The following is a 13,715-nucleotide window of genomic DNA, read 5'->3' as shown; positions in this document are numbered from 1 at the left end:
TTCTTGGCAGTCAAACCCCAGGTTCAGCAGCGTGATGTGGTACTGAGCCCCTTCAGGGTGGTTTCCCGTTGAGTAACAGTTGAACTGGGCTAGGATTTTTAGGGCAGCAGATTCAGGGCAGAGGGGGAGAGCACTGATTGATCTTCTGCTGAAAATGTGATGAATACATTGAATGAAAGAGAGGATCACTTAATGGGTTCTACTCGGTTGTAGATATTGTAAGGCTGGAAAGAAATATAAAGCTCAGTTTCTGTCCTTAAGTAACTTATATTTGTGTTGGCAAGGCAAGAGTAAGGCACATGAAGCAACAGGCTGGATGAGGGAGTGTGTGATTAAGTGACAACTGAATAGTACAGACAGAAAGTGCTCTGGGGGCCCAGCCTTGGGAGAGATGGTGGAGACGGCTAAGTGATGACAGGTTTTGCAGTGATCTGATGTTTTTGTGAGATGCTTGCCCAGGGTTAGAGACGCAGTGGTGACTGAACATGGCAATTCCAAAAATCACATCTCAATGATCGTTTCGTTTTCTCAAGTCCCAGATTCCCATTGATTGAGAGAATCACATTGGAAACCTTTCAGGGTCACAGGATGGTATTTTGTACTTTCTAAGAAGCCATTTAGCTAGGAGTTTCAACAGTTCTCAAGCTCTGGTAGATTTGTAAATTCCTAAATGCATGAGATCAGGGTTGCCTTACTGCATCTCACTGACTGCATGACCTTGAGCTTGTAAACTTGCTAAACTTCACTTTTTCTACTGAATGAGAATGATAATATTATATTTACAGGGTTATTGTGAGGATCACAAGAAGATAATGTATACAAAGTGCTTGGTACATGGAAAGGGCTTTGATACAAGACAGGTTTATCATTGTCCCTGGTGGGGCTAGGAAGAAACACCTTTGAAATGAATAAAAATCAGAGAATGTGGGAACTGCAAGGGATTAGAGGGATCACTTAGGCCACCTCCTCATTATATAAGATGAGGAATGGAGGAGGCTAAGATAAACTAAACTATTTGCTCAACAACACCACTCCCCAGCAGAAAACTGAGTCAGCTTTCATATTTCCTAACTAGCATTTTATTGCATTTCTCTATCATATGGCCTCCCAGGTCGGATTGCTACAAGTCACTGACCTCAGCATTCTCTCTTCCTATCTGCCTCTTTCTTTCACTCTCTTCCTCCAATATTATCAATAACCTCTTGTGTTAGGCATCGTAGGGGACTTAAAAGTAAACAAGATGCAGTTTTTGCTATCAAGGAATAGGCACCATAGAGGACAGAGCCACCCATAAGGTTCTCAGATTCGTTAGGGGTAAGTGAGGAAATGGATTGACACAGGATGGACAGTAGACAGGCACAGAGAAGGAGGCAAGCCAGCGCAGTGGTTCATATTGGAGTCTACAGGTAGAAAGGTTAGATTCACATCCTTGCCTTTACCTTAAGCAAGTTATGAAATGCCCTATCTGAATATACAATGGGGGGGGGTGATAAAATTATCTATTTTCTAGGGTTGATGTGCAGATCAATGAGAAGGTAGTACAGTGCATGGCATATAACAAGCATTTAGTCAGTGATAGCTGAATTTATATGAAAAGGCACTGGTGACATTGTGTATAAGAGAGAGCAGAATACTAAGAATAGAATCACAGAATCATAATGAAGGATGTCTGGTGCTAACTAGGGATTTAGTGAAACCCTGGGAGTAATATCTTTGTACATAGTGACTTCTTCGCTTTTGAGGAGTGGACCCTAAGATATTTCACTTCTCAGAAGGTGAAAGCTACTAAAGCTTTTTCCAAAGAATTAACTTGGAAACCCTGCTCTATCATTTAATGAATGTGGGACCACTTGAGTTTTCTCAGGAAGTCAAAAGTGGTGAATCTGAACTCTTTTTTCCCGAATGTTTAACTTTTGCCAAACTTATTTTTCAAACCAGTTTCTGATTAGCAGCTTCATCTGGGCAAACGAGCTTCCCTTGTTCCTTAGAGTTCTAGTTCAGATTTGTTTTTCACCAGCTCTATTATTACACATTCTTTTCAGACTCACTCTCAATGTAAAAATAATACCTACCATTTCCTTTACAGTGATTTATGACTTTATTAAAGCTCTTAGATTTCTGTTCAGATTTCTGATCTGTTGACTTGGGTCACTTTGTATAATTTAATTATCGTCTGACATTTTGCTAAAGGTAGGGACACCTGAATTTAATTAATACACTGTTTGCATATTTCACATCATAAATAATGATGACGAATAAATTACATCTCCATACTAATATCCCAGTTGCCCTCATAACAACTGCCTGCATTTAGATCCTTGCCATGAATCAAATCTTTTCGATGGCATCTGACATCTAAATTTTTCCCCGGGACCTTTCTGACTATTATGATGCTTCTCTTCTTTTACCCACTTAAATAATAGTTATACCCAGAACTTTTAGAAGTTGACCAGTAAAGATGAAGAATGGGTTTGTATTTTTTATGTGATTTCCTTTTCTGGAAATACAAATATCAACATTCCAGGGGTGTGGAAACCAGTATATCTTTTTCTAGTTTCTTTAGTACAAAGACTGCTATGGATTATGGTGGAATTGATGAGTCCCTGACCAGAATATAGTTCATTCAGACTGTATGGACCAGAGTCACCACTTTAAGAAAGTATTTCCATTTTACTTTCATCAAAGAGTTAAAAAACCAAAGCCTTTTAGCATCTCGTTTCACTTACACACATAGCCCATTATAACCTGCATAAACAAGGATGACAAGTTGAGATTAATGAGAGTCCCCAAGTGACAGAACAATTTAATTGTCAGAAATCATAGGAGCTTTACCAGTGTATTTATATAAGACAGCCATAGTCTAAAAACTTCCCTAATTGATTATGACCAATAAGTAATAACTTGGAAAGCACTTTTCAGGTATACAAATAACAAATGACTCATAATAGTTAATTGAGGTATTAAGATGCATAAGGGAAGAATATTAGATTGACTAGATAAATGATTCATAATGTAAGGCAAATAATTGGAGAGTTTATACTCCTAAGTAGGATATAGCTCATAAGCAATGCTGGAAGTATATCAAATAAAGGGAACTGTGTTTGCTAAATGAACTCCCAGCTAATTGGGTATCATAACTATGTCGCTCCCAGGCTCCATTGGATCCTTGCTTTCAGGCAAAGTAGTCTTCCTATGGTTCCTTATAAGCCACAATTCTTATCTTAGATCCTGCAGTCCTTGCAACATAAAGATATGAGGTTGGAGGGTGGGAGGTGAGTGGAGCAGCCAGACACATGCAGATATAGACAGTGTTATGGCTGAACCCATAATATGGCACCCGATCTTGCCTTTCGACCGAAGGTTCTGACTGGCCCAGCATTGGGGATCCAGAGCAACTGATGTAATTTCTCTCTCTCATTAGCTGACGGGAGCAGCTGCATCTATAATACAACTTTGGGAATCTTCTGCACCCAAATATCTTTGTACCTCAATATGTGCTAGGCTGTTCTCCATTGCAAATCTCGTTAGGTTAAGTAATTTAATCAAAGTCACAGCACAAGTAAGTGGCTAAACCTAAACTTTCTAATACCAGGTTATATTCTCTGTAGTCTCTGTCTAATAGAATTAAGAACAGTATCTTGGAAATGTAGTTTTAGAGCAGCAATCTTTTAGTCATGGTCTTTTTGTCTTTATTTGCCATGTGTAGTTTTAGTGAGTGCCACACAACACTGACACATTAGAAATATATTAGAATCTTTTTTTGGGAATCTCAGCTAAGATCCCACACTCTCAATGCACTCTGATTGACTTTAAGTTCTGGCTGCACAGAGGTTTCAGATTCTTCAAGCCCATTTTAACCTTCTCTGAATGTCTGTTTCAACATTGTTCTGTGGATGGTACATGGATGGAACTTCACTTTTCCAGTAACAAACGGGGTAGCCCCATGGCTTCATGTTATTTTAATTTTAAAATAATAATATCTTTTTCAATCAATTTAGGGAAAGAGATAAGCAGCATTTGTTAAGTGACTACAAATACCTAGACAAAATTCTAGGTATTTGACATGTAATCTCATTTAATCTCACCAAAACTTCAAGAAATAGAAGATATTCTTTTGTTTTACAATTGAGAAGCCTGAAATTGAGTAGGATTAAGTGACAACACCCTTCACCGTTTGGTATTTCTTCATTCCCAATAGTGCCTAGCCTATTTTCTGGCACAGAAGTGGGCACTTAATTCATGCCAGTAGAATTCGATTCTGAAAATGCCTGGTTAGGCTTTAGGATTAATTGGTGAATGAGTTTAGGTGCAGCAACCTTACCCTGTTCTTCCAACTGGAAAACCAACCCTCGGGGCTCGAATGGTGGTTTGGTAGCATTAACAAGAGTAAGAGACTGTGCTTAGATACATGCTTACTTTAACTGTCTAAGGAAAACTTCACGGGTATTATTACAGTTTCTGAACTTAGAAACATAGTCAGGTCATGACTCTTCTCTGGGAAAATCCTTGCGATGGCTTCTCGTGTTTCTTATGCAGTGAGTCACCATCTTCACCGTGACCTTCTGTTTCTTGAACCCTAGGCCTGCTCTTTCACACGTCATAGTTCACTCTCTCACCTGCTAGAAGTCTTTGCTCAGTGTCGGTCACCTGTTAATGAGGCCCATGTTGACCTCTTTATTTAAGAGGGCAACCTACATCAGCCTCCAAACCCAACTCTGAAACTCCTGATCCCTTAGCCAGTGGTCGGCAGACTCATTAGTCAACAGAGCCAAATATCAACAGTACAACAATTGAAATTTCTTTTGAGAATCAAATTTTTTAAACTTAAACTATATAGGTAGGTACATTTCTTATCAAGGTAGTGCCCGCACATGGTATTTTGTGGAAGAGCCACACTCAAGGGGCCAAAGAGCTGCATGTGGCTCACGAGCCGCAGTTTGCCGACCACTGCCTTGGGCTGTTCAACATTTTCTTTCTTCTAGCACTTAACATGTTTTAACTTACAGGAGAGTTTTCTAATTTATTATCTTTATTGTTTATTGAGCTTCTCCTCCCATAAAAAATGGAAGCTCCCAAGAAGGGATGGACCCCCTCTGTTCTTTACTGATGTAGCCCCAGTGCCTTGAGGACTGTCTGTTCAATAAGGGCTCAGTGAATGAATAGATCACAATAAAAACTTGTTGAATAAATAGAATAACCTTAAATAATTCAGTATTTGTGATGAAGTTTAAGATACACTTTTGACTAAACGATTCTCATTATCTTGGACTTCATAATGGTCAGCCCTGGGTCTGTGTAGGTATTCAAAACTTCCTTATTTTATTAGGTCTCTTGCCTTTCAAATTTCATTTAAAGACATAAAATTATATATATAATTGGGTTACTTTTTGAGTATAGCAAAACAAATATTAAAAACTTGACTTCTAAAAATATTTTAGTAGCTTTCAGATCCAAAGAGAGTGTGTTACCACCTAGGTCTGTTCACCCAGTTTCACAGATGAGGCTGTCAGGGCACTAAGGGAGTAAGTAGGGTACTCAAGCTTGCTTTTGCTGGTGAGTGGCAGGATTTTTAAAAGACACTTGAATGCTGATGGTGGGTCTCTCAGCATATTCTTGTTGGACTCTATCACATTGCCCTACCAAACTGACTTGTGTGTGATGTATACCATTCTCCTAGTGACAACAGGGGAGTTTAGCCTTTGAAGCTCATGACTGTTTTTCCTCCCTCTTCTCTGCTTACATCGTGACCAAGAAAAATGCTACAGTCCAGCTGAACTGCACAGTGGTGAAAGTTCTCGCTGTGGTAGCCTTTGGATTGGGATCATCCCTTTTGCCTGAGAAGCCCAGAGCAGTTCTTTATGCCTACTTCTAAGAATGCTTGCAAAATAACCCAGCTAGCATTCCCCTAGCCTCCCTCTATGATTTCATTGGGAAACTATGCATAAGATACTTTGGAAATAAATATACACAAGAAATTACAACTCTGTCTGAATGACCCTCTACCTTGGAATGTCTAGAACTGTGAGAATTATAAGGCCAAGAAATATGTCCAGGCCCTCTGGCTTGAAAAGTTAAGATTCCTTATATGGAATCTGTATAGACGGGGAAGCTGACATTGTATATACTAAATGGAGATTTTTTTTTCCCCAGCCACTATGTGTCTCATCCTTGACCTATTTCATTTATAGGTTCCTTTAAGATACCATGTCTTAAAAGTTCATTGCCTTCTTGCTGGTATTCCAAAAGTGATTTTCAGAATAACAAGTGCTTTACATGAACTTTGTATCAGAAAGATGCAAGGATGAATGGATCCAGGAAGGGTCAGGCCGTGAGTGTCATTGTGAAATTATCGCAGTAGAATGTGAGGTCTGTGAACAATGTGGCGGTCTGGTTAGAGTACCCCAGGTAGAGTTTATTCATTACTGTTGAAATTTAAAAATGCAGACATTCACAAATGTTTAGTCTGGTTACCAGTAAGAAAGTAGGGCAAGTTAATTCAGACAAGGATCCACAGCACAATAAATATTTCTTTTACCCTATTTCCTTGATAATAGAGAAAATGGAGTAACAAGCTGTGAACCTAAAGCTAAAAATAGAAATTTTATTTTTAAGGGAGGTAATTATTTTCTCTTGCACAATGAAGAGTGGGGCATTTTGCAATTCTGATTTACATAGAATAGTTTAATGTAAGCAATTCAGACCATTGACAGAGTATGTTTGAAAAGGTTATGCTTTCACTAATCCTGGCCGGCAGTTCTGAAGTCTGCCTAGGTTCAAATCCCACCTATGCTTAATCAGGATAAGTTTTTTATTCTCTCTAAGCCTCAGTTTTCTCATCTAAAAATGAAGATTAAAGATAGGACTTACTTTCTAAGATTGCTGTAAGAGTTTAATAAGTTAAAGCAACATAAATCTAAAGCCTAATAAGTATGTAGTGTTTGGAAAATAGATGCAATTATTACTCTGACTAACTGTATGTATTAATTGCCATCCCTGACAATATCGGAGTTTTTAAAAAGTAGAAGGTAGATCATATAGAAGTTCCACACATTTTAAAAATGTCCAGTCCCCTCAGTGTGACCTCATTGCCCTGTCACTCAAGGCTTCTCTTTTTCGGGACTTGGGTCTAGATTTTTTTTTTTTCAGAACAAGTTAAGAAAAGCGACAGTTACCTAAGTAATCTGAAGGAAAGGCTAGTTTTTACCTTCATTATTGGAATTTTTCAAACGAAACCTTGCATTTCTTTGATGTAGGGAGTACATCACTTAGTTCCATGGAAACCTAGACATTGATCTGTAGATTGACGAAGAGATTTTAAAAAACCCAAAACCCCCACAAAACTACAGCAGATGAAATACTTCTTATTTTCCCAAAAGCCTAAATGTCCGTGCTGCCTCATATCACACTGCTGTCACTTCAAGGCAACCTCTGTCACAGTACTGAGTGGCCCAACGGCAGACTTCACTTAGGCGCCCTGATAGCAGGTGGAGACTTCCCCACTCCTGCAGGCGAGGAAAGCTCAGCCTGGAGGCCCAGTGCAGACTTTAGAAATTAGTAAATCTAACAAGAAGGTGTTTAGGTTCAAGTATGTATAACCAGTCTAAGCACAGTGTTTTTATGCTAAGCCATGCCAGGGGCGGGATGGTGCCACCAGCTTTTCCTCGATGAGTACCTCTGTGGGTCTGCATCTAGCCCTGCTCTTACAGATGACTGGATTCCTTTTATAGCTGTTTAGGTATTTTGTCACCAAAATAAATACATATTTCTCACTTAGGGAAGGCTAAAGGAAGGAATCTCAAATTGCTTTATAAGCTCAGTGATGGAAATAGAATGAGTACTGGATATTTCTAGTTCATTTGAAAACACCATGTGTTGTTACAGGCTTTGATATAATTCAGGCTCGGGGTAACTTTGATTTTGGTAAACCTGATTTTCTGGTTTTTAAATCTCCAATCACTAAGCATCTGGTTTTTTGCTCTTTAAAGAAGCTAATACGGTGATAATACTTAATATTTTTCATTTTCAGTGAAGCCAGCTTTAAATATTTCCTAGTGCTAATGCATGATTTGTCTAAGCATTTTAGCTAAATCTAATCATTCATTACAGTTGATGCTCATCTCTATTTTCAGATGGTTAATTTGCCGACTTTCTGCAAAGTTCAGTTTTGTTACATGTCTGATCAAGCTTAACAATCATTTCCTATATTATATTAGCCAAAGTAATGTTTGTTTATGAGCTTAGAGTCATATTTATTAACATCCATGATTAACTGAAAATTGCCCCATGTGGTATTTCAATCCACAAATGTGTTTTGATTAGAGAAGGGACAATTATTCCATTTGCATTTGATTCTAACATAAATGGTATAATTTTCAGCCTTCTTAGTCAGATAGTAGTGGAGAAAAGAAAAGGGAGGTCTTAGAAAGACTGCCCATGTGGCTGCCGTTTTCTGAGCACTTATACTCTAATGTAATTCTTTTTCTTTGTAGCACATTGCTATAAAATAGTTTTTGGTATGGATAATTACCTTAATTGTTCATATACTCTCAGAAGTGTCACTGGGGCATCATCTATTATGGTGCTTCAAATTGATCATTGTGTACTTTTTAACATTTCATTCTCTTTAAGATTGGATGTTTGACTATTTAGATGTAATACTTGACAAATATGCATTATATGTGTAGAAATCTAGTAAATAAGAAAAATATATTTTGAAAAGATGATTTATGTTATCTTCAATTCTGACTGCTTTCTCTGAAGCTTTTGTGATCTGATATTAATCTCCAAGTCTGATTTTTTTTTAATCTGATAGAATAGAATTTAGCTTCTCACAGATTACTTGGGCATGTGGTGAAGGATTCTGTGTGAGTGTCTGATGCTACTGGAGTCTGCTCAGGGTGGTCTTTGGAAGCACTGCTGTTCCAATATAGGGTCTAATGAATACAAAAGACATGACTGTAGGAGTCAGCCTTCCCAGACCTGCTGACCAAGAGTCACCTTAAAGGAACTCCTAGCAGACTAAGTCACTTTTCCTGGAGATAGAAACAACCCTTTAGGGACAAAACACCTTGCTCCTTCCTGTCAGACAGGAGACCACTTTTTTTATTTGTAATTCAGAATAACTTACATAAGATGACCTGATTTTTGCTGTTGTCTTCCACAGGCTGAAATCTAAAGAGATACTTATGTTTTAGCCCTATCATCTTTTAAAGTTGGACTGAACTGAATGGCAAAAAAACTCCAGTACTTAGCACAATTGCCAACACTCTCTGTCAAGTTGTTTGAACGAATGAGTGACTAAATGAATAGACCATTCAGAGCATTTCATGTGACCGTAGGCCAGAGGCTCTCATTTCAAACCTCTATGCTTCAGATGGTTTCTTTACCCTGTTTGCTTAATTAGCTGTATCCAAAAGTTTTGCTCTAATTCCTAAAAAAAAAACTTCATATGAATTCAGAGCACCTCTTAAATTTTTTTGTGATTAGCTTTAATCTGCATAGAACCCCCTTTCCATGCCAGAATGCCAGCTTTAATAAATCAGCCAGCTCAAATTGAATAAATCTATTTAAATACTTATAAAATATTAAGGATGCATTTGGGAAAAGCCTCTAAGGTTATTGTGGCACCCATGTACCTCACAGTAACTAATTTATTAAGCAGTTTGCAAACCTGGGAAGAAAGGAAAAAGAAAAATGGTTTCATAAACCAAGAGCAGAAGCCAATTTTTCAGCTCAGATGATGAAAGGAAGCATGCATTTCTAATCAAAAAGACAGATAAGCCTTCTCTCTCCCACCATTCCCTCACCGGCAAAGTGCCTTTTCATCATCAACAACACTCCATTCCTAATGGCTGCCTGGGCCTTTCTTCACCTTCTCCATACGCTGGTAATGTACACACAGCATCCCTTTGAAACAAGAGCCCATTAGCTGTGGCAGACTACCTTTTCACATGACGTTCTTCTGTTGCAAGTCATCAGCTTAGTGTTAAATCATTTCTACTGGGCATGCTCAGAACCCTGTCAAAGGGATAAACTGATATTTAGAGCCATAGCATGAAAATTGCTTTTCAGCCCCCTTGAAGGACAGTTAAAAAAAAGGAAGAAAAAAGAAAAAAAGAAAAGGGAAAAGGTCATATACTAGGCAGGTAACACCAAGCTCATTCTTTTACCCTGGAGCTTTGCTTCCTTGGGTTTATTTGGGTGATCATTCCCAACCTTTGGTCTGGTGCATGTGATGGCTGTCCCTTTGTGCAAACAGTAGGGTCAGGGCCCACACATTGCCACTGTTCAGAATTCAGGTCTTCTTTTTCCTCCAACACTTAATAATTACCCCCCCCCCCATAACAACACAATAAGCATTTGTATTAATGACCGCTGTCATTGTACACGAGTTTGGCCTGCCTTGTAAGGTTCAGAAATATTACTTTTCCATTATTCTCCATGTTATCTTGCACAGGTCTTGCCAATTGTAACAGTTGTAGATCCTACAGAGAATCCCATACATAGATCCTTAGTTTTCTTTTTTCTTTCTTTCTTTTTTTAAGACAAAAAGAGAAAGAGAGAGAGAGAGACAGGAACATTGAGCTGCTCCTGTATGTGCCCTGACCAAGGAATAAACCAGCAACCTCTGCGCTTTGGGGTGAAGCTCCAACCAAACAAGTTATCAGGCCAGGCCTTAATTTTATTATTGATTGGTTGATTTTTAGAGAGACAGAGAGAAAGAGACAGAGAAAGAGAGGGGAGGAGGAAGGGAAGCATTCACTTGTTGTTTCACTCAGCATGCATTCATTGGTTGCTTCCTGTGTGTGCCCTGACAGGGGATTGAACCCACAACCTTGTCCTTTCAGCTGACATTCTAACCAACTGAGCACCCGGCCAGAACTGAATCTTTAGTCATAGTGCAATAATTGTTCCATCATTTAGTATAGGCCATCCTGACTGTGTTCACTTGCTCCTTTTAACTCTCCCAACAGGAGTTTAATGAACATGTATTGAATACTTAATCATAATTGTATTATGTTTAATAGAACATAAGAAAATGGTCAGGAACAAGGAAGATAAAGTTTGTAGGAATCACTTCGTTGTTTATTTTTAAGAATTAGTATCAAACATACAGATATGTTAAATCTAGCAACAGCTGATCTCAGCGTCGTCTGCCAAGTTTGTGCAGAAAATAATAAACATGGTGCCCAGCAAGGCCTCCAGGTTCAGTGATGGTTTTTACAGACAAACTGACCAGACAAAGATAGGGTTTCTTAAAAATAGTTTATATCTCCTTTTACTCAGGGTGAAGGGGGAGAGAGGACTTGATTTCTGACAAGCCGCACATACATTTCTAGTCAAATCATTTGTTGTTTCAGACCTGAATTCCGAAGCACATTTTCTCAAGGTGCTTATATGCAGCTCATTTCCCCTTTTCTCTTGCTCTGGGGAGCTGATTCAGACATGCTCAAAAGCAGGGCTTTCATTTTACCCCCAGTGAATGTAGCGGGGGTAACAGGAGACACATCACTACTGGAAGGTAGGGTGGCAACTCCAACAGCTCGGATTGATGCAGGGCAGATTAAGACCAGGTTGAGGACAGCTATAACTGAGCATAATCTAGTTGCATGCCTCCATTAGTCCTTTCTGTCTTTTCTCACCACATCCTGGACTCTTGGAGGACACAGCTCTCCTTGGCTGCAGTTGCTCTGATCTGGTCCAGTTCAGTTACCGTGAAACATCAGCATGTCTGAGAGTCCAGCACTTTTTATACTTTGATGGGTTTTGTCCCTTTAATGCGTCACCACTTGAATCACAGTCTGAGGGAAGCATTCAGCCAAGTAAGGGGAAGAGCTTATAGGTCAGAGAACCAGCGTCGCCCGGGCGTGTGGAAGTCCCTGGTTCAATTCCCGGCCAGGGTACACAGGAGAAGTGCCTGTCTGCTTCTCCACTCTTCCCCCTCTCCCTTCTCTCTAGCTCTCTCTTCTCCTCCCGCAGACAATGCTCTATTGGAACAAAGTTGGTCCGAGCAGTGAGGATGACTCCATGGCCTCCGCCTCAGGTGCTAGAATGGCTCTGGCAGCAACAGAGCAATGCCCCAGATGGGCAGAGCATCGCCCCCTGGTGGGCATGCCAGGCGAATCCCAGTCGGGCGCATGCAGGAGTCTGACTGCCTCCCCGCTTCTAACTTCGAAAACATACAAAAAAAAAAAAAAAAAAAAAAAAGATTAGAGAACTAGAGCTAACTTTCTCCACCCAAATCAGGAGTTCAGCAGTTTTTCTGGGCTTCTCTGAGGATAAGATTCTCTCCATCTCTCTCACCTTCTCCCTGGGAAATTCTGATTCAGTTCATCTCCTTTGAGGCCTGAGGATCTGTTTTTAATAGGAGACCCAAGTGATTTTTCTCAACAGAAAAGCCTCTTTTTAAGATTTGGGGGAAAGTTCTTATTGCTATATACATACCAACAATTCCTGCCTGCACAGCAAGGTGATGAGAATGTTGGTGCATTGAATGAGTAAGTATTTTTATTCTGCATCCAGTGACACAATCTCCTGAATAAAATGACCCCAAAGACCAAGTTTGTCTATGAGAAGCAGCACACGGTGGGGAGAAGAAGTTGACTAAATTTCAAAAGGCTCTGGAAAACTCCAGAAAAGTCAGGGCAGTGATGGGGGTTGGGGGTGGGAATGAGAGGACCTGAAGGAGAGTCAAGCCCCAGGACAGTTAACTCTGCCTTCTCAAGGGCTGGTTTTAATCACTCTCTTGTACGTTTCTCTGGTGTCATTTGTCAAACCTTCGCATAAAAGTTGCAAAGTGAGGTTATCCAGCGGGTACCATCATCCATCTCTGATTATTGACCCGAGTGGGCGGTGGTTTACCATTCCCCAGTCTCCAGCCTGCCGCCTGCTTTTGTTCTATCCTGCCGCGCTCAACCCTATGCTGGAACAGGGCACCTTCCCCAAGGCCTTTCAAACAAAGCCCTTCGCAGCCTGTTGCGTGCGCCTTCTGGGTGAGCGCTCTTGGCGTCTGCTTTAGAGACTTCCTCTTCTGGGGATTTACCGATTTGAAACAAATCCCCCGGCTTTGGCCCTGAATCCCATAATTTTAAACTGTGCGGTGATCAGAGTTGTTCATCGAGCTCTAATAACAATGTAGTGGGAGCAGCTTTCCTTCGCCGCTGTTCCGTCCCCGGGGTGCTGCCGGCGCGCTTCTTGCTCAAACTGCTTGCTCTCTGCCACCAAGCTGTGTCTCAGTCGAGCGTCCCAGTGTTGATAGGATAGGCACAGGTACCAGGGCGAATGGGAACAGGAATATCTTCATGTACAGGATTTGGCCGCCTATTTTGTCCAAAGACAGCTGCAAACGCCAGTGACTGAAGTTTATGAAGCACTTGGCATGTTCCAGGCTGTATCCCCGGAGTTTAGGCGGATTAATTTATTAATCTTCATAACAACTCTATGAAGGTGGTACTTTTATCAAGCCCACTCTGCAGATCCGGTCCATGATCACTCCGAAACAGAGTCAGCATCCCTCCATCCCCCAGTTTACCAGCTTACTTACTGAACATGTGGCCTGGCCTTGGAGAAGAGGGGGCGTTTTTGTTAGAGGAAGTTGTCTACAGACGAAAGCGAGGAGGCACCAGTAACCTTATAGGTTGAATAGGTAGCAAGAAAGCAGCCAGAGACTCATTCTAGATGACAGGTCTGTGTAAGATAAGAAATGTTATAAGATT

Source organism: Saccopteryx leptura, chromosome 3 (assembly GCF_036850995.1).
Source record: "Saccopteryx leptura isolate mSacLep1 chromosome 3, mSacLep1_pri_phased_curated, whole genome shotgun sequence".
NCBI lineage: Eukaryota > Metazoa > Chordata > Mammalia > Chiroptera > Emballonuridae > Saccopteryx > Saccopteryx leptura.
The sequence above is the reverse complement of the archived record's forward strand: the minus strand, read 5'-3'. Positions refer to the sequence as shown.